The following is a 23,719-nucleotide window of genomic DNA, read 5'->3' as shown; positions in this document are numbered from 1 at the left end:
GAAAGAAAGAAAAGAGAATTCCAGGTTTTAAATATGTTGGAAGGAAGAGAGAAAAAATAGAAAAAGGAAGTGTAATCAATATGAAAATCACTCAAATCAGTCAATGTAATGAAAAACAAAAACAAAAAACAAAACAAAAAAAACACCAATGCACAACAGAATGATCAAATTTACTAGATTTAAAGTCCACTACTTATGGTGAAAAAAGATAAATTTATTACCACCATATAATACAAATGTAATATAATGTTAGCTTAGACTAGAAAAAAATGAAGAATAGTGTTACTTTATTAGATAATTAACAACTTATGCAAATGCCTGGAATTTTATTGAGTTTAGAGATGAGAATTAAACCACGTGTCACAAAGATTTATAGATTATCTCTTTGTGATAACATTTTTTTTTTTAATTTTTATTCCTACTAAGAATTGTTTCAGAGTAATGTCTTTATTGTTTCCACAATTTAATAACTGAAAACAACTGTGTTGTAAAAAATGGAGGACAATGGGAAAAGTTTAAGCTGCATTTGGACTAATCAAAGAGCAAATTCATGTATTTTCTGATTTTAAAAAATACTTAAAAATATGAACACCTTTTAGCTCATGAATATTCTTCCAAAATATAACATGTTTGAAAACCAAACACTATTTATATATGAAGATTACTGTGACATTGTTTATAGCATCTGAAAATTGGGTGTAGCTTCTACAAGTCTATACAAAGGAATGGATTTAATTTTAGCATATCCATTATGTGAAAAAAAATATTAACTTAAAATTATGATGCCAATTTATTTACTCTAATAATAGGTATAAAAAGGTAATAAAGTTGAATAAAAACATGTTTGGTCCTGGTTTTGAAAAATGCTAATCCAGTAGTAATGATTCATAAGATTATACAGAAAATATTAGCCATAATCAAGAGTATAATTCTTTTTTTATTTTACATTGAACTTTATGAACATAAAATATTGACATCCTATTCCTAAAATATTGTTAGATGTTTGATAATAGGTAGAAATAACACAAAATTAGAGAATGAGTACTAATGCTAAAATTTAAGCTACAACTTTATTACCACCTATGTGAATAATGAAACACATTATTTTTAAGTTTTCATCATTGTTTGGTCATTTGAAAATGTAAGGCTGTATATGAATATACTTTGAACATGAAATAATACTTATAAAATTACTTTTTTTTAGAATAAAGTCTTAGAACCCCAAATTTTCTTATGCTTCATAAAAGCACCATTGTGGTTCTTACCAGGCCAAGAATAATAAGACTAATAATAATAAAAAAAAATTTCAAGGCTGAGATTTCCCTTTCATGCTCAGAAGATAAACAGACAATTGGCACCAAATTATAGATTTGGGACAAACAAAATCTTGATCTGTCAGTACAAGTAGAGAAAGTGAAACTCAAGTGCTGCAAAAGGATTTGATAATACAACAGTTTGTTTGTTTGTTTGTTTTGGTACCAGTGATTGAACTCAGAGTCTCTGGACTACTGAGCCACATCCCAGCCCTATTTTGTATTTTTTAGATATTTTTTAGTTGTTGATGGACCTTTATTTATTATTTATTTATATGTGGTGCTGAGAATAAAACACAGTGCCTCACACATGCTAGGCAAACACTATATTACGAGCCACAACCCCAGCCCTCATATTTTGTATTCTTATTTAGAGATGGTCTCACTGAGTTGCTTAGCACCTTGCTGTTGCTGAGGCTGGCTTTGAACTCCTGAGCCTCTAAGCCACTGGGATTACAGTTGTGTACCACCATGCCTGGCTGATAGAATAACAATTTATTAAAGCAGAGGCATTTTCTGTGAATTTATTGGACAGCTTCTGCTAACACCCTTTCAAGTGCAATTATGTGCTTTCTTTGATTCTAACTGATGATTGAGTCCTTTCTCTTCTTCTGTCCAGATAACTTTAAGCTCCTTATCTTTATTGAATCTAACTTAGAAAACAAATGTGTTGTGTTCTAACATCAAATATGAAACACATTTTTGTAATAGAACATTGTTGTCTTTGATTTTCCATATTATAACCCTAAAATCACAGACACTTCAAAAAGACATTACATTGTGTTTTATGAATATTCCAAATAGCAAGTAGCTAAGATAAATACTTTCTGAACTCTGAATGTTAAAATCTGGTACTTCTTCATATTCTCATATTCTAAAATAGCTACTGGCACTTCTTTATATTCTTATATTCTAAAATAGCTAATATGGTGGGCATAGGTGTTCAAACTGGAGAGATTGAGTACAGCTTGACACTAGGGGGTTGAAAATTGTTCGCCTTCATTTCTTCTACTTTAATTATCATTTTTTAGTTGAGTTCCCCTTTATTTTATGTTGGAATTTCTATAATAATATCCTGACTCTCGTGTGTGTGTGTGTGTGTGTGTGTGTGTATTTTTCAATTTACTTTTCAAGCTCATATGTCTGATATCAGCAACTGCCTATATTAAAGCACCATAACTGTTCCCAGTAGAAAGTAAAAGCAGACACACTTAAAATTTTGCATCTACAATTTACCCCTTTCCCTCAAATATTACTTTCAATACATCATCATTTTATTGTTTACAAGTTAAACCAATTCTCCTTCTTCTCCTATCCTCTTTGTTATTACCACAAATCAGTGTTCTGGGGTGGGAGACTCCCCTGGGAACATCTGAAAATGCCTAAAGATATTGAGATGTTGTTATACTGGAGGTGAGGGAAATATTACTGACATCTAGTGAGTAGAAGCCATGGTTACTGATAAACTACTACATTTTACAGCAAAACCCCCAACAGCACAGAATTCTGCAATATAGAACTGTCATAATGCTGAGGTCCAGAAACTGCCTGAGATCAAGACACCATTAACTGGTAAGTAGATACCTGAAACAACAGGATGAATGAATGATCTCTGTCTGTTGCTCTGGCTCCCATCCAAGACAAATTTCCACACTGCAGCAGAGCCAGTCTGTCCAAAATGTAAAAATAGCCTGTATTTTATACTTAAAACTTTAATTACTTAGTACAAGGGATGGAAGGCATTATAAAATTCTTCATAAATTATTTCCTGATTAACTATTTAGTTTCTTCTCACCTCCCTTTTTCTTTCTATACTAAACTTCAGTGCTACTGAAGAGTTTTCTATTATTTAAACGTTCATCTTCTCTCTCTGTTGTCTGATTTCTGGCATTTTGATATGTTGAAGCTTCTGCCTGATTGCTATGACACTCAATTGATAGGGCTTGTTCCCTTTGGACATAGGTCTCCCTCTGAGGAAAAAATAGAATAAAATCAGGAAAATGCAAATAACCACTGCATCACTGGAATTTCTGAGAGCGCTTATTAGACTATTTTGGGAAATTAATTTAGTACATTTTGTAATTATGTTGCATTCTAAAAAACAAATACCCACCTCAGTTTGATATTTTTGCCATTTTAACACACAATAAGATACTTCTGAGACAAAGTTTTTCTCCTGATGTGTTTTGGCACTGGAACCTGGAGTCATCCACCAGGACAGAGTGGCTAAGGAAGATGGACTTCCCTTCATTTTCAGATGCCCCAGTTGTGTGAGCATTAAATATTATTCCATCTACTTAAAAGCCAGGAAGTCAAAAAATAATTGAGGAAAAAAATAGCAGGTTTTGAGACAGTGAGGAATTCTTCCTGCTTATACTTTAAGAAAGGCAAATCAATATGAACAAAATTTCTAGTGATGTTAATTGGCTTAGGTAAGGTAGGGGATAGCCATCTGAACAAGTCACTGATGTATCAATGTTACCTTTTGGAATTTTAAGCAATTTTATGACAAAGGAAACTGATTTTGCCAATCTGAGAGATAGTGGAGATTTTTTTCTCTTTGAATAAAATCATCCTACTGACTTACACAGATAGATCTCAAATTTTTGTATCATGCTGCTTGATTTTGCAAATGCCACTGTCCAATTTCTCTTAGATTATTTTTAAGTTCTCTTGTGTAATATGTAGGAGTAGTTTCTTGGCCTGATGGGCACAATTTGCCCTTTGTGACACAGTTAAAATAAGGATACTGGTAACAGACATCAAAAAGTTCCATCCCAATTTTTAAAGTATTAGTATTTACATGTTTAGTTTTCAAAAAATAAAAATCAAACAAATGTTATTCCTCATAAAAGACTTGTGACACAGAATATTTAATTTTTATAATTTTGCTGTTTCCTTCACTTATCCACAATAACATATTCTTTTTTAGAGTGGAAGAGATAAAAGCTTTTGTGTTGATGACATATTAAAGAGAGAAAGTGAAATGAGCTTAAGTTTGATTTAAAAAATGTGTTTTTCAGAATATGTGTAAGTTCAATTTTTATAAGCATTAAAACCAAGCATTTCTAAGTGATCAGACTTAACTCTTCTTTTAAATTTATTCCATAGGTAATAGCAGGCAATTAAAAACTATGCCCCACATCCATAGAAGCATTATTTTCCACTTGAGAAACTCAAGTACCTTTGTTTCATTATCTATTAGAGGATAGAGAAATAGTAGGTCTGACAAAAATATATGTATGATATGTATAATATATAATATATATGTATAATAGACGGGTGTATTTAAGTATGTAAATTGTATCTCTGCCTGTCTTAAAAATTGCTAATTAAAAAAGTGAATGCCATTCTAATTTTATTCTGTTTAAGAGGTAATTTATTCAAGAATATTCAGAAATCATCTATCTAATGGAGGGTTAGATTTTATTAGCCTAATCCAAAATTAGCATTTATTACTGGGGAAAGTAAGTGGTGTGGGGCTTTCATTTGGGCTTTAAAGTTTGTGTCCACTTGCACTGTAGAATTATTGTAAGAAAAGTTCCTCATCACAAAATATAGAATTAATATTATAGCTCTGAATATTAGATATAATACATAGCAACTAGAAACTTTAGATATATTTTATATTTAGATTATTCTTTCATTCTTCCTTTTATATACTAGATGTTGATGATATAAAGAATGATACAATATGATACCAATCTTGAAAGAATTTACATCATAATGGAGAAGATATCTATTTGTAAAAACTGAGACAAAGCACACTTAATGTTGTGATTAAAGCTTTTGAAAAGGTATATGGAAATTAGATTAATAAGCTCTCACTTCTATTAGGATGGGAAAGTAATGATGGTACCACAGAAATTCTTTGGGGCATGAAAAAAAGAGAATTCAAGGTGGAGCTTAAAGAGCTAGAGGCAATGGAGGCTATGTTGGCAAATGTTGAGCATAAATAGAGACAGAGAAGCAATAAAAATCAGAAGAGGTAGGAATTGTGTGAAGCAAAGGAATTATGTGTACAAGTATTAGTGGGCCTGAGTTTCTTCCTACAGGGAATTTGGAAGATTATTTGTGATCATGCTTGGAAGAGCTGGGGGACGTATGAATAAATATTGAGTTTATTGCATAAATAATAGAATACTTTCTTACTTTTGTGGGTATGGCATGGTTAAATGTTTATTTTAGAAACTAATGCTTGTGAGAGGGGAGAATGGCACACTTGAGAGAGGCTCATGACAGGAAGAGCAACTAGGGGCAGGTCACTGTTCTCTAGGCTAGAGATAAGAGAAAGGAGGGTTGTAAGCACTGGCAATAATGACAAAATGAGAACTTACTTAGAAAGCAGAATAAACAAAACATTATAGTAAGGATTTGATTTTTATAAGGTGTGTTGTAGCTAAAATCACAAAATTTAGAGATTTAAAATTGCCTATAGTTATGTCTCAATTATGGTAAAAACTGCATTAAAATAATTGAATACTTGGTGTGTCGCAGCAACTCATGTGGTGGGAACAGCAGCAGTGGTCAGGCAGCACAGTTTCAGAAGGTTCCTGAGAGCCACTGCCTGCAGCACCTGCGTGAGCCTTGTGCTCTCAGCCAGGAAGCTCCAGAGGAAGGTCAGCTCTGAAGAATGTGAGGCTAAGAAGAAGCCCAATAGGAGGTCTTCCAGGCTGTCTGCTTGGACTGCTGCTGCCAAGGCAGATGCCAAAACCAGAAAGATTGTCTTTCATAGTCAGCAAATGGAAATAGTGATGTGAATGAATAACTGTGATATGAGGTAATAAATGCAGTTTTGCAAATATTTCCAAAATAGAACTGACGGGAAGTAGCAAGTCATCAAGTTGACTGTATAAAGTGTATGTTCACAAAAGGGAGATTTTATAAGGATCACAAAAGAGGAGTTGGTTATTTCCAGATGGAGCAGAGTGAGACTGAGAGGTCTGTGAAAAGAAAATAGGATTTCAGGAGGTGCATCATCATCTGCCTAACTAGAAATATATTAGACAGTTAAGGGAACTGAAAGACTTTAATTTGATTGAAATGCACAATATATTTCTATAACAAAGGGAAAACAGGCAAAAGAGAAATTAGAGAGTACATTGCTTGGTCCTTTAATAAACTCAGATTTTATTCTTAAGCAAAGACAGGAATAACATGGGGACATTTACATTTTAGAATAATCTCATTGGCTTTATTGCTGACGATGGGATAACATGATGTAAGACCCATGAATGAGGGGCTCAGAGTAGAGCTTACTATATTTTAGCAGAAAGATGATACAAATTTTAATGTCATTATCAGTTACCAGATGATGTTATTTAGAGTCAACAAAATATGATTACATTGAGAAGTAAATTGAAAAGTAAATTGAGAAGTAAAGTTGATATATGTTTGATTTGATATATTTTGACCTGGAATTTATATATTAAAAAAAACCTTTTATAATTTACACTAAGTGTTTGCTGTGCCTCTATAGATGAAATATTGGAAGGATTTACTGAGTCTGACAATTTCAGTGTTTTAGCCTCCTGATTCATTAATATAAAATGTTACATTTTAAGTAAGGGAAGTATTTTTTGTTTGAATTACTGCTGTCTAAAAAAGGTATTTAAATGATTATATCAAACAAGAATTTATTATGTATGTTTTTATTAATTTTCCTTTTAATGTGTTATGGAAAACAAAAGTTTAATTATGGAAAATTACATTTATTTTCCATAATTTTGGAATAATTTTAGCTAAGTTATCTAAGGCAAGAAATAAAAAGTAAAGTTTTAGAAAGCCTGATATGTGGTAGGAGGTGGTGCAGAATTTGTGGTTAGAGACTGATCCTTCCCATCTCTTCCAGATGCTTCCCTTACTCTTACCATTTCTCCAAATTTGATATTGATACTCTCTTCTCACCTTTTTCTGAAGAGGCAATTACATTATTTTCTATGATTGCAGAAAGTGATGATTACATTATATTAGATTTTGACACTAAATTACACACTGGTGAGAAAGCCATGCTCTTCATTTGGTTTTTATTTTCATCACTAAGACAATACAAAGGTGACTTGCATTCTGTAGTCACAAGTTACTTCAATATTCCTAGTAAAACATAACAGAAACATATATATGTTTTATTTCATTAAGATCTACTGAAGGGAGACAATTCTTTGTTGTATACTAGAGCGTTTTTCCCCAAGTTTCGAAAAGCAAAATGTCTCCAGGTATTGTCAACTATCTCTTGACTATGAATATGGGGGAAGAGGCAAAAACTTCTGTGATCCAGATGCAAAAGAAACATTAAATGTTTAAAGATATTTCATCTTTTAAATTCTATTGAAATGCATAAACACAATTCTTTTTTAAATTTAATTTTTAGTCGTAGTTGGACACATACCTTTATTTTATTTATTTATTTTTATGTGGTGCTTAGGATTGAACGCAGGGTGTTGCACATGCTATGCAAACACTGTATCACTGAGCCACATGCCCAGCACCCCCAAATACAATTATTGTCTAAATAAATATGGAAAGAAAAAATCATCACTTTATATGCCTGTAGATCTAATAGATCCACAAGTGGTTTTGTTATATCATATTTGTAGAAAAGAGTAGAATGGAAGATAAAGTTTTCCCATTCAGTTTTCTCAATCTGAATGCTCTTGTACTCTAAGCAAGACATGTTGATTTTCCTCATAATTAAACATAATTTACATTCTGTTACAGCAACACATTCAAGGAGAGAATAAGGTACCAATCATTTACTTGCAAAAAGAAAATTAACAATTTGCTGCATGTTGCTTTGAAATAACCATTTAGGTTTTTAAAAAGTACCCAAGGTTTTCACCCACTTTCTCCTTACATTATCTTCATTGAACATAATAGACAGCTAATAAAAATGTGACCCTATGTGGGGGAGATATTATTTTCAATCAATCACTCCTTTGGATAAATGTTTTGAGTCATTCAATGGTAACTGAGTCCTTCTGCTCCATTGGCATATATGGGAGACACAATTAGGATTACTGTAATTATCAACTACTTCCTATAAGCAAATAGAAATGATAGCTAAATAATCTTTAAGTGAATAATATTAAATATCACAATTATGAAAAAAGTAAAGAATATGAATTATTTAATATTTTTTTTGAATTCCAACTCACTGTTTTGCCTGGAATTACACTACATTATATTGAAGTAATTGGTAAACTATACTATTATGAATGTAAATTTTACAAATATTGAAATTACTGCATTCTGAATAAAATCACAAACTCTTAAAATGGGATATTTAAAGAGGGGAAAACATTAACTAATACAACTATCTAAAAAAATTTATTATACTTTACTGGGCAGTCATAGTCATAGTATTCTTATAAATACTTTTTAAAACATTTTTGTAGTTGTAGAAGGACAGAATGCATATATTTTATTTTATTTTTTTATGTGGTGCTCAGGATCAAACCCAGTGCCTCACACATGCTAGGCAAGCATTCTGCCACTAAGCTACAGCCCCAGCCCCAAGGCATTCTTTTTAAGTATTATTAAGTTTACACATTTTTTTTTGGAAGGGATTGAGTATTTGTTCATCTGTGATCAACACTTTTAGGTTAATTTTCTGTTTTAACTCAAGTTTTAAAAAACCTGCTTTTATTCACTTTAAAAACAAACTGCTTGATATGTACTCAATAATTAGATGATGAATTAAGATGTAATTATTCCTATAAGTAGGATGTGGATGCACTGGAGCAAACACCAGCAAGAGTGAGGGCATGCTGCTAAACTGTCTCACCTACTTTTATCATGCTGTATCCACTTTAGGGATCCAATTTATGTGATTAACAAAACTTTCAACAAATTCATTTCATCCTCACAACAATTCTACAATGGGGAGATCAACTTAATCTTCATTTTACAACTTGGAAAACTGAAGAAAAAAAATCCTATAACTTATATAAAGTGCATGCCAATAGTGGCACAACATGGATCTGAACAGTCTTGCTTCAGTAGCAGGATTTTTCCAACCTCAATAGACACACAATTCAGTTAGCAATCTTATTAAATTCAGATTCCGACTCAGTACTTCTGGTTAGGGGAAAACAACATTCTGAGTTTTAACAATCACACCTGTGATAGAGATGTTGCTAGTCTGAAGATCACCCTTTAATTAGCAAAGTTCTAATCTACATTGGACAATAGTGAGAGATATGGCAACCATCAGAAACACAGTTTATCCTCAGAAAATTACTCTTATGTGCAAATTGCCAACTTCTGATTTAGAACTTATGCTACTTCTTTTTCTTTCTTTTAAGAAGGGAAGTTAACAAAATTTGCAAGTATTATAGTATTTACAAGTATTATAGTAGCTGATTTCAGGTTTTGCTAGTCAACATATGATTAATATAAACTTGAAACTGTAATATCTACCCCCCAATAAGGATCCAATTTATGTGGTTAAATTGGATCCTTATTGGATCGAAAAATGATTTACAATTACTCCTGAATATCTTCTTTAACATAGATTCAGTCCAAACCCATTAATATTTAGGAGTACATGTTTGTACCCTCTATACAGGAAAAGAAATTCAAGGTTAACTTAGAAATCCAGCACCTTTCTAAACTTTTGCTGTTTACACAAGTGCTGACTGTAAGTGGAAAAGGAAGCATATCCTTTGATAAATAGAACATAAATGTCAACATATTACTAAACAACTCTTGTCCATAACTTTCTGTAAAACAAAGGGATGTTCATAATAATTTCCCTTCACACTCACTGGTGAATTGATTTTTATACCCTAATCTAAAATGTAGAATGTAAAAAGTATAAACGTAAACCAAAAAACATATATTATTTCTCTGTGTTTAAAATGCATTGGCCCACAGGCCTTCAATACTTAAAACCTAAAATACCATCAAATCATTAGAAATTACATCTTTATCAACCTTTTTTTTTACTAAAAGAAAAAGAAGTATTCCTATTGACATATAATCAAACACTTTCAAAGTCATGCATTTAATTTGACAATGATATCTACCCAAAGTCCATCCTGGATGTGTATATTAGACCTAATTATGTAACTAAAGAATAACTTATTAATTAAATCAAAAGATGGGATTTAAGACAAATCTCCCTAGTACAAATAATTCTGGTTTTCCTATATCTCATTCAACATTTTCCTGAATGTACCCAGATATATTTAACATTTCTTCCCTGAGGGATAATTAACAATGTCACATACTTTGACAAGTTTATACACACACACACACACACACACACACACACACCATACCAAAAGCCATAATTAAATAATTGCACTTGCACCTGGAAGTAGCAAGCATAAGTTTTCAAAGGTCTCATGCAATATTAACCCACAAATTCTAAATGTACTTATGATTGTGGAATCCCATTTTTAATTACAACATAAATTAACAAATCTAAATAATACAACTACCATAAAGCTAAAATTCTCATTTATGCAGCTATGAGTTAAAAGAAATATAATACCACAATCTATTGCAGTTTCTGGCATGAAAGCAAAAACACAATACAAATTTAGGCTTTTCTATCAAAATTACAAGAACTAACCTTCTACCCAGAAGAATCCAAAGACACACAAAAGCATCTGCATTATTTTACATATGAGGTATATGGAAAAAAGACTCTCCCCAAAGTAGTAAGAAACATCTTCTAATTTCCTAAGAAACTTGTATTTTACATTTGTTTTTTTTTTCTGAATCACTTACACAGCCACAAAGAAACTCAGATATTAAAGAAGTAGAGAAGTTAAAAGATGTCCTTTTCAATAGCCAACAGTCACCAAAGACTGTGACAAAAGAAAATAGATATAAGTATTCCATGTTACTGTACACAAGCAAGCCAAAGTTTTACTGCTTCACTAGTTAAATCACTAAATGTTAAGTATTATTTCATGAACTTAAATGAAATCTGGTATATAAAGAGAAAAAAATATGTTATAAGTGAAACTTACTTTCTATTTCACAGAAAGATTTTACTCCATCTAAAATAATCCTGTGACCTTGTGGAACCAGTCCTTGGTTAAACACTTAAAGCACATTCCTTTACCAAATGCACCAGTACATTACTGCTCTGAAAGCATTCAATATGTCTACTATGTTCTCTAGATGTATATTCATACACTGGTTTAAGCCATTTGCAGAAAATCAACAGAGACCCTTAAAAACGTTTGACCTGACATGCAACTTTAAGACATGTGAGTTTTAAATTGACAGATCTTTACATCTTTCGTAATGGAAATTATCAGAATATACTCTGAAAGTTAAGTGATTCTTCCACAGAGCAAATTTAACTTGACCTCCTAAATGGTACAGATTTGACACACCATTTAGAAGGCTAAAAGAAATACTGATTTACTTCTTCTCTAAAGCAATACTGTTCAACAGAATTATAATGCAAGTTACACACGTAATTTTGAATTTTCTAATAACTATGCTAAAATGATAAAAAATACAATTTTTAAAACACTTATTAAACATGCCAAATATTATTTCAACATGTAATAAATATCTTTAAAATATTTATTCTTTTACAACTTGTACTAAGTTTTCAAAATCCAGTATGCATTTCACACTTACAGCATATCACACTTTCAACTAACCACAACAACCTGGTCCATAGTCAGAATGTGGCTAGTGGCTATACTATTGAGCAGTATACTTTTTAAGTAATATTTTGAGATCTGACATACCACTCTGTTTATAATTAGTTCACATTCATGTCTCCTTTTTGAACTGAAATGGCTGCAACTACAAATATAAGCAAAACTGTTAATTCACTGGATAAATCAGGATCAGATCCCCCTTCTCTGGGGATCTGGTTAACACACACAATAAGTAGCAAATGGATTATTCCTTATTATGTCTCAAGTAGACTTCAGAGATGGTGCTGATCAACATGAGCAAACACAATTTGTAGCAAAAACACAGGTTAAACACCAAAAAATTTTTATATCACATCATAACACTGCCTTAATTCTAGCATCCCTTCCCCTCTCATTCTTGAGCACATACTTCTATGCAATTTATTTATAATATTGCTCTCTAAAGTTGATAAATTTTGTCAACCATACAGTCACCATTCAAAAATAAACAGAATACTATATAAGACACAAATGAAAAAAAAAAATCAACCAGCTACTTTTAATACAATTTGTCAACCAATCTTAAATTCTGAGTTCCACTGAATTTGATTCTTCTCACAATTCCAATTAATTTACTGCTAAGAATTTTCCCAAGTCATTAGGATATTTGCTTAAAATGTAAATAATTCCAACTATGTGTTTTCTAGAAAATAACAAGTACAACCATAGCTTAGCACATAAAATTTGTCCTTTAGGCAAGTTACTGAATAAATCAAACAGAAACAACTATACTCCTGTTTAATGCTTTTACATTTTGTAACACCATATTCAACAATTTCTAAATTTGGAAAATCAGTTCAGATTGCACACAAGCAATAACTTTAAAACTTAAAACCTTACAGGTTTCTACAAAATACTTGTGACTAAATATATTCCACAGAAAAATAACATAAAAATCAACACCACTCAAACAAATCTCAGCAAGAAGCACAAGATCAGTATATTCATAAGTACAGAATATATGATACATGCTAAAGAGTATTTTTCTCCTAATTTAATTTAATTCACCTAAGCAATTTTTGTTTAAAGCACTTGCAAAGCTTTAAGGAAGCAAATATAGCTATCTAGCCTCTTCTGTGCTGCACATACATACAAAGATAATACATTAATCTCATGATATCGTTCCACAATTTAGAAATCAAAACAACAAAATTTGTTTCTTACCTGCAGTTAGGAGGAGGATTAAGGGTTATTTCAGCTAGCTCCTTCTGAATTCTGTTAGTGAAATAGGAACAGACAAAAAGGATTTGAGACAGTCTACAGAATAACCAAAAAATCAGACTGCCCTCTACCATCATGCAGGTAAATTCAAGGCTGGTTTTGCCTTCAGTAATGCTAACATGGCTGCTTCCTCTTTGTTCTCAGAGGCATAACCCAAACTCCTTAACAGAAAATTGCAGCTTTTTTCTCACTTGCTACTGTAAATAGGTAAGTCATTTACACCTGATTTGAGAAAGTCCTCCACTACTACTCAACAAAAGGATATAAAGTCTATTTTAAAACTCTTTTTACCAAAGAAATTCTCTTCTCAAGCTTATATGCAAATGAGACAAAACGGAAGGAGGAAAAGACTAGAATATTTTTGACAATGACTTCAATCCACTTTTACTGTGGTAAAAATTAGAAAGCTATTGCAAGAGCACATTAATAGTTTTGTCAATATTTTATCTGTTTTTAAAAAAAGTTTAAAATTTACAAATACCTTTACCAATGAAAAACTTCCAAAGACTACTTTAGCAATCTTATTTAACCATTTCTTTTCTCTGATCTTAGATACAGCATGTAAATTTAAATTTCATACTCTTGGAGGAAAGAGGGCCTTGAGGTAAGGGGAAAAAGAGCATTTCTCTGATTTTCTTGAAATTTAAAATGTTTTCAAAAGTTTTTTAATGTTCTCTCCACAAGATTACAACACACTGAGAAGAATTTTAAATTATTTCAAGGACTGCTGCTATTCAATATAATATTCTCAAGTTCATTAGTGTTTGATTAATTGCGCAATGACAGTAAAATGTATAGAAAAATAAGAACATGAATCACTATAAAAGGCAATAATTGATCAGTTTTTATATTTTCTTTTTCTTTTAGTTGTGATCAATGAAAAACAACAAAACATCAACATTAGGTAATGCTATAGGTACATTTTATGTTTGATACAAGAGTTCTACTCAATACATCAACTATCACTGATGGAGTCCCATTGATGGATTTTTTTTTTTTTGCCATCATAGAAAATAAAAGTCAGCAGGAAACAAATAATCTTTCACTTACAACCAACAAAATGTTTTTTTCCTGCTGTTGATTTTCACTACTATGTCAAGAACATCCACGAGTTTTAAAGATGTGCAAAGTTTTAACAGCCAAGTGACACCTGAGATTGTTAATGGCTATTTTTCTGTTTTACTTGGTCTCACAAGAACAAGGAGGGATAACTATAACTACAAAATTTATGCCTATTATGCAGGATTTAAAGACTTGTTTGAAAAATTAGGAAATTTAAAATCTGCTTTCAAAAAAAGCCAAGGCCTGACATTCAACATTTTTTAGCAAATATAAACTTTTTTGATCATTTCCTTTCATGAAAAGTGACACATTTCCTTTCATGAAGCTGCCACCACAGATGCCTGGACTGACACCCACGTGAACACGTGCTAATTTCACTCAAGAGTATAACTCACAAAAGGACACATCCCCAATGTACCATCTAATTCAGTTTCACATATTTTCCTTGCCAACTCCTTAAACTGTCAGGATGAGAATTCAGTCTCTAGGACTCTTCCTGAAATTACCAAAGTACAGAATAAGTTTGCTTAGAAGCATAATTTTAGTGAGGACGTTTTCATGCTCCCTAAAGGATGACAATTCATTCAAGTACAAATAAAATTGGTCATGAAGTATTTCTGGAGTATTGTTCTTGATGTAAAAATAAAACCATCCAATTGCTTGGAAGACAACCTGACAATGTTACCTTTTAGCACTAGTGGATAACTTAGCAGTGGTTTTGCTAGAGAGTTTGGTGCTCTTCTTCCGCTGGGTGGCAGAAGGTTCTTTCTTCTTGATCTTCAGGCTCTGGAGCAGCAGGGTCTTGCTGGTCCGCATCTGAACTGCCACTACTGGTGCTGGGGCTTTCATCATAGGACATTTGCTTATCACTGGCCATCTTGATGAAGTTATCACTTGGAAAAATTTTTTAAAGAGAAAAGAGAAGAGGGAAGAAATGTTAATATAAGAAATCAATCAACAGCTTTTCCTTATCTTAATATCATTCCCAAATTGTATCTTTATAAAAAGGCTTCAAAAGTGTTCACATTTATTGTATGAAAATGTTACTGGGGATAGGATGAGTCTTACAATGCCAGCTCTCAGGGATTGTCCGAAATCACCCACTCACATTTTTTTCCATTCCTTGGATAATCTATCAATTGTCTACTTTCTCAGAAGGCATGAAAAATATTTGCTGGGGAATTTAAGGCAAGGAGTATTAACAACATATGACACACTGTAAATAACAGATTTTTATGAAAAATGTTAAAATTCACTACACGTCTAAATATTCCCAGACTAACATGGGTCACAGCTACCAAATTCCCTTTCCCAGAGGAAAACATACCCTGTTAATCGCTCATATGCTTATTTAAGGTGAACATTCCTCTTCTATGCACGTAAAACCTTTAAACACAACACTGGGCAATTTAAAACTCAACTAACAAGCTGCCCTAGCCTTTTCGAAGGCCAGCAGTGAAGATTCATCCAGCCAAGACCCAGCTGCCACCATAGGAAAAGCAGAATCCAAACTGCACTTTCTGCAAAGCTCCCCACATCACCAAGGTTCCTTGCTCAATCTTTACATCACGGGGGACATTTTATCCAAAATTAACGTAAAGAGGGGTAAAAGCCCAAGAAAACAACAATGCCCCAAGAACTGCAAAAAAATTCTGTGCCCACATAGGCGAGCCGCTGTTACTGTCGCGGCTGCTGGCGGGGTCCACGCAGCTCTGCAGCCCTTTGTGGGGATGGCCGCCCACAGACAGCTCGCCGCCCTAGCCACCAAGTAATGGGAGCAGCCAAAAGGCCCCGCAGCTCGCAGACACTGGTGGCGTGGGACGCCCAGCCTGAATGTAGCTGCCGCTGCCACTGCCGCCGCCCAAACTGCCCACCCCCCAGGACCCCCGGCCCGCTGCCTTACCTTGCCGCCTGAAGGAAGCTGCCGCCGCCCCTACTGCCCCCCACAGGGACCCCAGCCCCGCTGCCTTACTCTGTGGCGGGAATGAAGCTGCCGCCCACGCGGACACCATCCCAGCTGCCCTACTTCCTGGCGGGAACAAAGCTGCCGCCACGGCTACCGCAGCCCCAGCTGCTCCCAAAGCCGACCTCAGCCCTGCTACCTTACCTCGCGGCAGGAAGGAGGCCGCCACAGTCGCCGCCGCTGCCACCCTGGCTGCCCCCCCCCCATGCCGACCCCCCCCCCACACACACCCTGCCTTACCTCAGGGCAAGAAGGAAGCAGCCGCCGCCACCCAGGCTGACACCCACAGGAGCCCAGACCCTCTGCCTTACCTCCAGGCAGGAAGGAAGCTGCTGCTGCAGCTGCCCGGCTGTCGCCCATGCAGACCTCAGCCTCATGCCTTACCTGAAGGGAGCCACCGCCGCCCCCCTCCACTGCCCCCACGGGGACTCCAGCCTCGCTGCCTTACATTGCGGTGGGAAGGAAGCTGCCTCCGCCACGCCCCCCACGCGGACCCCAGCCCGAGGCCTTACTTCGCTGTGGGAACGAAGGTTCCGCTGCCGCTGCCCTGGCTGACCACCAATCGGACCCCAGGCTTCTCCTCTCTCCCCCCGCCCCTTACCTCGCAGCAGAAGGAAACTGCCACAGCCGCGGCGGCGCCGCCGGCCCCCCCTGCGCCTGCTGCCCCCCATGGGGACCCCAGCCTCGCTACCTTACCTCTCCACTTGAAGGAGGCTGCCACCGCTGCCCAGGCTGCCACTCAGGCGGACCTCAGCCTTCCGCCTTACCTTGCCACGTGAACTACGCAGCTGCTGCCACCTTTGCCATAGCCTCTCCAGCTGCTCTCTAAGCGTAACCCAGCCTGCTTCCTTACCTCGCTGCATGAGTAGTTTTGCTTGTTTGTGTATAACTACCCCACAATAGACTTTTGTCATTTAAGAGGGCTACAGGAAATCTTTGCCTGTTCCTATATTTAGGAATACAATGACAAGGAAAGTGTGAGTTTCTGCATGGGTGCACTCATACCTATGTGAATTGAGTGCTTAACCCACCACATTCATTCACTGACTGCAGAACCATGTCCTGTGCACCTGACAGAAAATATGTGCAATATGTATCTTAGCAAAGCTAAAACCATCACCCATCACAGACTACCCCAACTTCTGAGAAAGTGAGGGAATCAGGAATCTTTATATTCTAAGGGTCTCCCTATCATATGTAACATATAAATATATATGTGATATCATTAATTCTAACATGTGCCTTTTATCATCTCTAAAATCAAAATGTACCATCCAATAAATGATGTTTTCAATCACTCTTAGACAGGCAGCAATTGTGATGCAATTATCATTGCTTGGGACTGCATGAATTTGTCCATTGCTCTTTATATTGTGATGTACGATAAAAATCCAAGACCAAATAAGTTTAAAAAAATTATTTCAATAAACATAAAATAAAAATTCTAAGTAACAAAAAATATTATTACAGTTTAATTGGTAATGATTTTTCTTTTATAATGGCACATAAAATGTTGCATCTTTGAATTAACTCTAACTTGATATTATAATTTATGCCATTGTTTAGCTGACAACAATTTTTTTAGAGGCAAAATAATGATTATTTTATAATCAAACTTTCAATTTCATGTCATGGCAAAAGCACATACTAATTTTTAAGACTAGTCATTTATCAAATTGTTGACTATGTTAAAGAACTCAGAATTATTGATATAGTTAAATGCATTTATCTATTAAGCTAGGCAGTAGACATTACAATGTTTATACTAGATCTGGAAAGATGATTATAGCTAATAGTTCTTAAGCACTTACCATATGTCAAGCACTATTCTCAGTTATGTACATGTCCTAGGACTTAATCCTTTTGCAGCACTATAGGGTTAATATTATAACTATCCTCATTCATTTTATATATTAAGAAACCGAGGCACAAGAGGCCAAATAATTATCCAAAGATACATAATAAGTGTGGAGAACAGGATGTACATTAAGATTGACTGCAGAAACTCTGATCCACTTACACACTATAGTCACAAATGTTTGTCCCTGCCCTTAAGCAACTAAGTCTAACAGAAGAAAAAATATACCAATTAAGTTTAAGGGTAATGTCATAATGGAGTTAGATACAAAGTTCAAGAGATGTGCAGGAGAAGGATAATGTAAGTTTGTTTGTCACAACATATTTGTGTATCCTTATCTAATAAATGTCTGTCTTATTAATAAGTCTATAAGCTCATCAAGAGGCAGGGACTTTGTTGGCTCATTGTTGTATGATCAGCTGCTGACCTAGTGCATAGCACTGAATTGTTTTCATTTTTGCCTCAGGGAGAAAGGAAGGCTAAAAGAAGCAAAATTTGAGTAGACACTCAATGAATATACTGTATGGTTTTTGTAAATTTAACAATATGTTTCAAACCTGTACAGTAAGCAAACATGTTGGCTCTGCAATTCCAATGCTCATAATTCATCCTAGAAACTATATGTAGTGCTGAGAATCGAACCTAGTGTCTCACACATGCTAGGCTTTACCACTGAGCTACAACAAAAACCCCCTCATCCTAAGGAAATAATAAAAATTAAGGCACTTTGTCCCTGTTGCTATTAAGGCTAGGTTTGTTAATGTAGTAGTACATAGAATTATGTACCTTTTCCCATGAATACATAGATGTCTGAGAGTTTGAGAAAGAAGGCTGACTCAAATAGCTTTTGAACTAGCTTCATATTTTAGTGTACATGTTATATCTGTTCTTCTAATAATTCCATAGATAATGGAGATTAAGTTATGCTGCCAAATATATTAGGCATTTCATGCACTAAAAAATAAAGCCAAACCATTATCTCATTATAACTCTGCTCCTAAAATTATACTATTAGTTTATGGAATTCTGTAACAAATTTATGTTGACTCATTGCACCTGAAAATCTCATAGTACTAGTGACTTGGGGAAGGGGATTGGGAGTATGCAGTAATAAGGTGTGAAATTTATAACTTGCCATGTTAGGCAATAAACCTAGCCAAGTTTCTTAAAAGTCAATTTGAGACAATAATAAAACTTCTGCCAAAATAATCTGTTGCAGAGCCAAAATAACTTTAGGTATGATAAACTGGCCCTAATACATGAACTTATGAAACAAACAGGCTATCTGTAGTTCTGATATTGCTGTTTGCTTGAAAAGTATACATGGGAGAAAGCAATATTTTGTATAGCAAGTGGCAGAAATGCAGACAGGCTTCCAAATGATAATAATTTCTATTCATATAGAATTGTATAATTTCTAAAGATTCTTTTTTTAAAATTTTTTATTGTTGGCTGTTCAAAACATTACATAGTTCTTGATATATCATATTTCACACTTTGATTCAAGTGGGTTATGAGCTCCCATTTTTACCCCATATACAGATTGCAGAATCACATCAGTTACACATCCATTGATTTACATATTGCCATACTAGTGTCTGTTGTGTTCTGCTGCCTTTCCTATCCTCTACTATCCCCCCTCCCCTCCCCGCCCCTCCCCTCTTCTCTCTCTGCCCCCTCTATTGACATTCATTTGTCCCCCTTTTATTATTTTTCCCTTTCCCCTCACTTCCTCTTGTATGTACTTTTGTATAACTCTGAGGGTCTCCTTCCATTTCCATGCAATTTCCCTTCTCTCTCCCTTTCCCTCCCACCTCTCATCCCTGTTTAATGTTAATCTTCTTCTCATGCTCTTCGTCCCTACTCTGTTCTTAGTTACTCTCTTTATATCAAAGAAGACATTTGGCATTTGTTTTTTAGGGATTGGCTAGCTTCACTTAGCATAATCTGCTCTAATGCCATCCATTTCCCTGTAAATTCTATGATTTTGTCATTTTTTAATGCAGAGTAATACTCCATTGTGTATAAATGCCACATTTTTTTTTATCCATTCATCTATTGAAGGGCATCTAGGTTGGTTCCACAGTCTTGCTATTGTGAATTGTGCTGCTATGAACATCGATGTAGCAGTGTCCCTGTAGCATGCTCTTTTTAGGTCTTTAGGGAATAGACCGAGAAGGGGAATAGCTGGGTCAAATGGTGGTTCCATTCCCAGCTTTCCAAGAAATCTCCATACTGCTTTCCAAATTGGCTGCACCAATTTGCAGTCCCACCAGCAATGTACAAGTGTACCCTTTTCCCCACATCCTCACCAGCACTTGTTGTTGTTTGACTTCATAATGGCTGCCAATCTAACTGGAGTGAGATGGTATCTTAGGGTGGTTTTGATTTGCATTTCTCTGACTGCTAGAGATGGTGAGCATTTTTTCATGTACTTGTTGATTGATTGTATGTCCTCCTCTGAGAAGTGTCTGTTCAGGTCCTTGGCCCATTTGATGATTGGGTTGTTTGTTCTCTTATTGTCTAATTTTTTGAGTTCTTTGTATACTCTGGATATTAGGGCTCTATCTGAAGTGTGAGGAGTAAAGATTTGTTCCCAGGATGTAGGCTCTCTATTTACCTCTCTTATTGTTTCTTTTGCTGAGAAAAAACTTTTTAGTTTGAGTAAGTCCCATTTGTTGATTCTAGTTATTAACTTTTGTGCTATGGGTGTCCTATTGAGGAATTTGGAGCCCGACCCCACAGTATGTAGATCGTAGCCAACTTTTTCTTCTATCAGTCGGCGTGTCTCTGATTTGATATCAAGCTCCTTGATCCATTTTGAATTAACTTTTGTGCATGGCGAGAGAAAGGGATTCAGTTTCATTTTGTTGCATATGGATTTCCAGTTTTCCCAGCACCATTTGTTGAAGATGCTATCCTTCCTCCATTGCATGCTTTTAGCCCCTTTATCAAATATAAGATAGTTGTAGTTTTGTGGATTGGTTTCTGTGTCCTCTATTCTGTACCATTGGTCCACCCGCCTGTTTTGGTACCAGTACCATGCTGTTTTTGTTACTATTGCTCTGTAGTATAGTTTGAAGTCTGGTATCGCTATACCACCTGATTCACACTTCCTGCTTAGCATTGTTTTTGCTATTCTGGGTCTTTTATTTTTCCATATGAATTTCATGATTGCTTTTTCTATTTCTACAAGAAATGCCGTTGGGATTTTGATTGGCATTGCATTAAACCTATAGAGAACTTTTGGTAATATCGCCATTTTGATGATGTTAGTTCTGCCTATCCATGAACAGGGTATATTTTTCCATCTTCTAAGATCTTCTTCTATTTCTCTCTTTAGGGTTCTGTAGTTTTCATTGTATAAGTCTTTCACCTCTTTTGTTAGGTTGATTCCCAAGTATTTTATTTTTTTTTGAAGATATTGTGAATGGAGTGGTTGTCCTCATTTCCATTTCAGAGGATTTGTCGCTGATATACAGGAATGCCTTTGATTTATGCATGTTGATTTTATATCCTGCCACTTTGCTGAATTAATTTATTAGCTCTAATAGTTTCTTTGTAGACCCTTTTGGGTCTGCTAGGTATAGAATCATGTCATCTGCACATAGTGATAATTTAAGTTCTTCTTTTCCTATTTTTATGCCTTTAATTTCTTTCGTCTGTCTAATTGCTCTGGCCAGTGTTTCGAGAACTATGCTGAACAGAAGTGGTGAGAGAGGGCATCCCTGTCTTGTCCCAGATTTTAGAGGGAATGCCTTCAATTTTTCTCCATTCAGAATGATGCTAGCCTGAGGCTTAGCATAGATTGATTTTACAATATTGAGGTATGTTCCTGTTATCCCTAGTTTTTCTAGAGTTTTGAACATAAAGGGATGCTGTACTTTGTCGAATGCTTTTTCCGCATCTATCGAGATGATCATATGGTTCTTATTTTTAAGTCTATTGATGTGGTGAATAACATTTATTGATTTCCGTATATTGAACCAGGCTTGCATCCCAGGGATGAATCCTACTTGATCATGGTGCACAATTTTTTTTGATATGTTTTTGTATCCGATTCGCCAGAATTTTATTGAGGATTTTTGCATCTAGGTTCATTAGAGATATTGGTCTGTAGTTTTCTTTCTTTGAAGTGTCTTTGTCTGGTTTAGGTATCAGGGTGATGTTGGCCTCGTAGAATGATTTTGGAAGTTCTCCCTCTTTTTCTATTTCCTGAAGTAGCTTGAAAAGTATTGGTATTAGTTCCTCTTTAAAGGTTTTGTAAAACTCTGCTGTATACCCATCTGGTCCTGGGCTTTTCTTAGTTGGTAGTCTTTTGATGGTTTCTTCTATTTCCTCAATTGATATTGGTCTGTTTAGGTTGTCTATATCCTCCTGACTCAATCTGGGCAGATCATATGACTTAAGAAATTTATTGATGCCTTCACTATCTTCTAATTTATTGGAGTATAAGGATTCAAAATAATTTTTGATTATCTTCTGTATATCTGAAGTGTCTGTTGTGATATTGCCTTTTTCATCCCGTATGCTAGTAATTTGAGTTCTCTCTCTTCTTCTCTTCGCTAGCATGGCTAAGGGTCTGTCGATTTTGTTTATTTTTTCAAAGAACCAACTTTTAGATTTGTCAATTTTTTCAATTGTTTCTTTTGTTTCGATTTCATTAATTTCAGCTCTGATTTTAATTATTTCTTGCCTTCTACTTCTTTTGCTGTTGTTTTGCTCTTCTTTTTCTAGGATTTTGAGATGAAGTATGAGATCATTTATTTGTTGGTTTTTTCTTTTTTTAAGGAATGAACTCCAAGCAATGAATTTTCCTCTTAGAACTGCTTTCAATGTGTCCCATAGATTCCGATATGTTGTGTCTGTGTTTTCATTTATCTCTAAGAATTTTTTAATTTCCTCCTTGATGTCTTCTATAACCCATTGATCATTCAGTAACCTATTGTTCATTCTCCAAGTGATGTATTCTTTTTCCTTCCTTCTTTTATCGTTGATTTTCAGTTCCATTCCATTATGATCAGATAAGATGCATGGTATTATCTCTACTCCTTTATATTGTCTAAGAGTTGCCCTGTGACATAATATATGATCTATTTTTGAGAAGGATCCATGTGCTGCTGAGAAAAAAGTGTAACTGCTTGATGTTGGGTGGTATATTCTATATATGTCAATTAAGTCTAGGTTATTAATTGTGTTATTGAGTTCTATAGTTTCCTTATTCAACTTTTGTTTGGAAGATCTGTCCAGTGGTGAGAGAGGTGTGTTGAAGTCTCCCATGATTATTGTATGGTGGTCTATTAGACTCTTGAACTTGAGAAGAGTTTGTTTGATGAACATAGCTGCACCATTGTTTGGGGCATATATATTTATGATTGTTATGTCTTGTTGGTGTATGGTTCCCTTGAGCAGTATGTAGTGTCCCTCTTTATCCCTTTTGATTAACTTTGGCTTGAAATCTATTTTATTTGATATGAATATGGACCCTCCTGCTTGTTTCCAAAGTCCATATGAGTGATATGGTTTTTCCCAACCTTTCACCTTCAGCCTATGTATGTTTTTGCTATCAAATGCGTCTCCTGTAGGCAGCATATTGTTGGGTCTTGTTTTGTGATCCATTCTACTAGCCTGT

The 23,719-nt window shown here is 34.8% G+C and overlaps 1 protein-coding gene across 6 annotated transcripts in view; it reads right to left on the bottom strand.

Annotated features, from left to right (window-relative positions):
* LOC124097413 (eyes absent homolog 2-like) overlaps positions 1–16,992 on the bottom strand; it is a 66,417-nt gene extending 49,425 nt beyond the window's left edge. For 2 of the 6 annotated variants that reach the window (XR_006853199.2, XM_058582063.1), the window contains exons 1-3: positions 16,926–16,992; positions 14,952–15,159; positions 13,148–13,198 (exon numbers count right to left, since the gene is read on the bottom strand). The gene's annotated coding sequence lies outside the window, so the exon portion shown is untranslated. Of the gene's footprint in view, positions 1–2,897; positions 4,153–13,147; positions 13,604–14,951; positions 15,160–16,925 lie in introns of those variants that run through there. The other 4 variants (XM_058582066.1, XM_058582068.1, XM_058582058.1 and 1 more) reach the window with 3 other exon arrangements.
* Positions 16,993–23,719: the final 6,727 nt, after the last annotated feature.

This window comes from Marmota monax, unplaced genomic scaffold (assembly GCF_021218885.2).
Source record: "Marmota monax isolate L192 unplaced genomic scaffold, Marmota_monax_Labrador192_F-V1.1 WCK01_AAM20220418_F8-fsc00401, whole genome shotgun sequence".
NCBI classification, from domain to species: domain Eukaryota; kingdom Metazoa; phylum Chordata; class Mammalia; order Rodentia; family Sciuridae; genus Marmota; species Marmota monax.
Note: the sequence above shows the minus strand (reverse complement) of the source record. Positions and strands in the feature narration are given on the sequence as shown.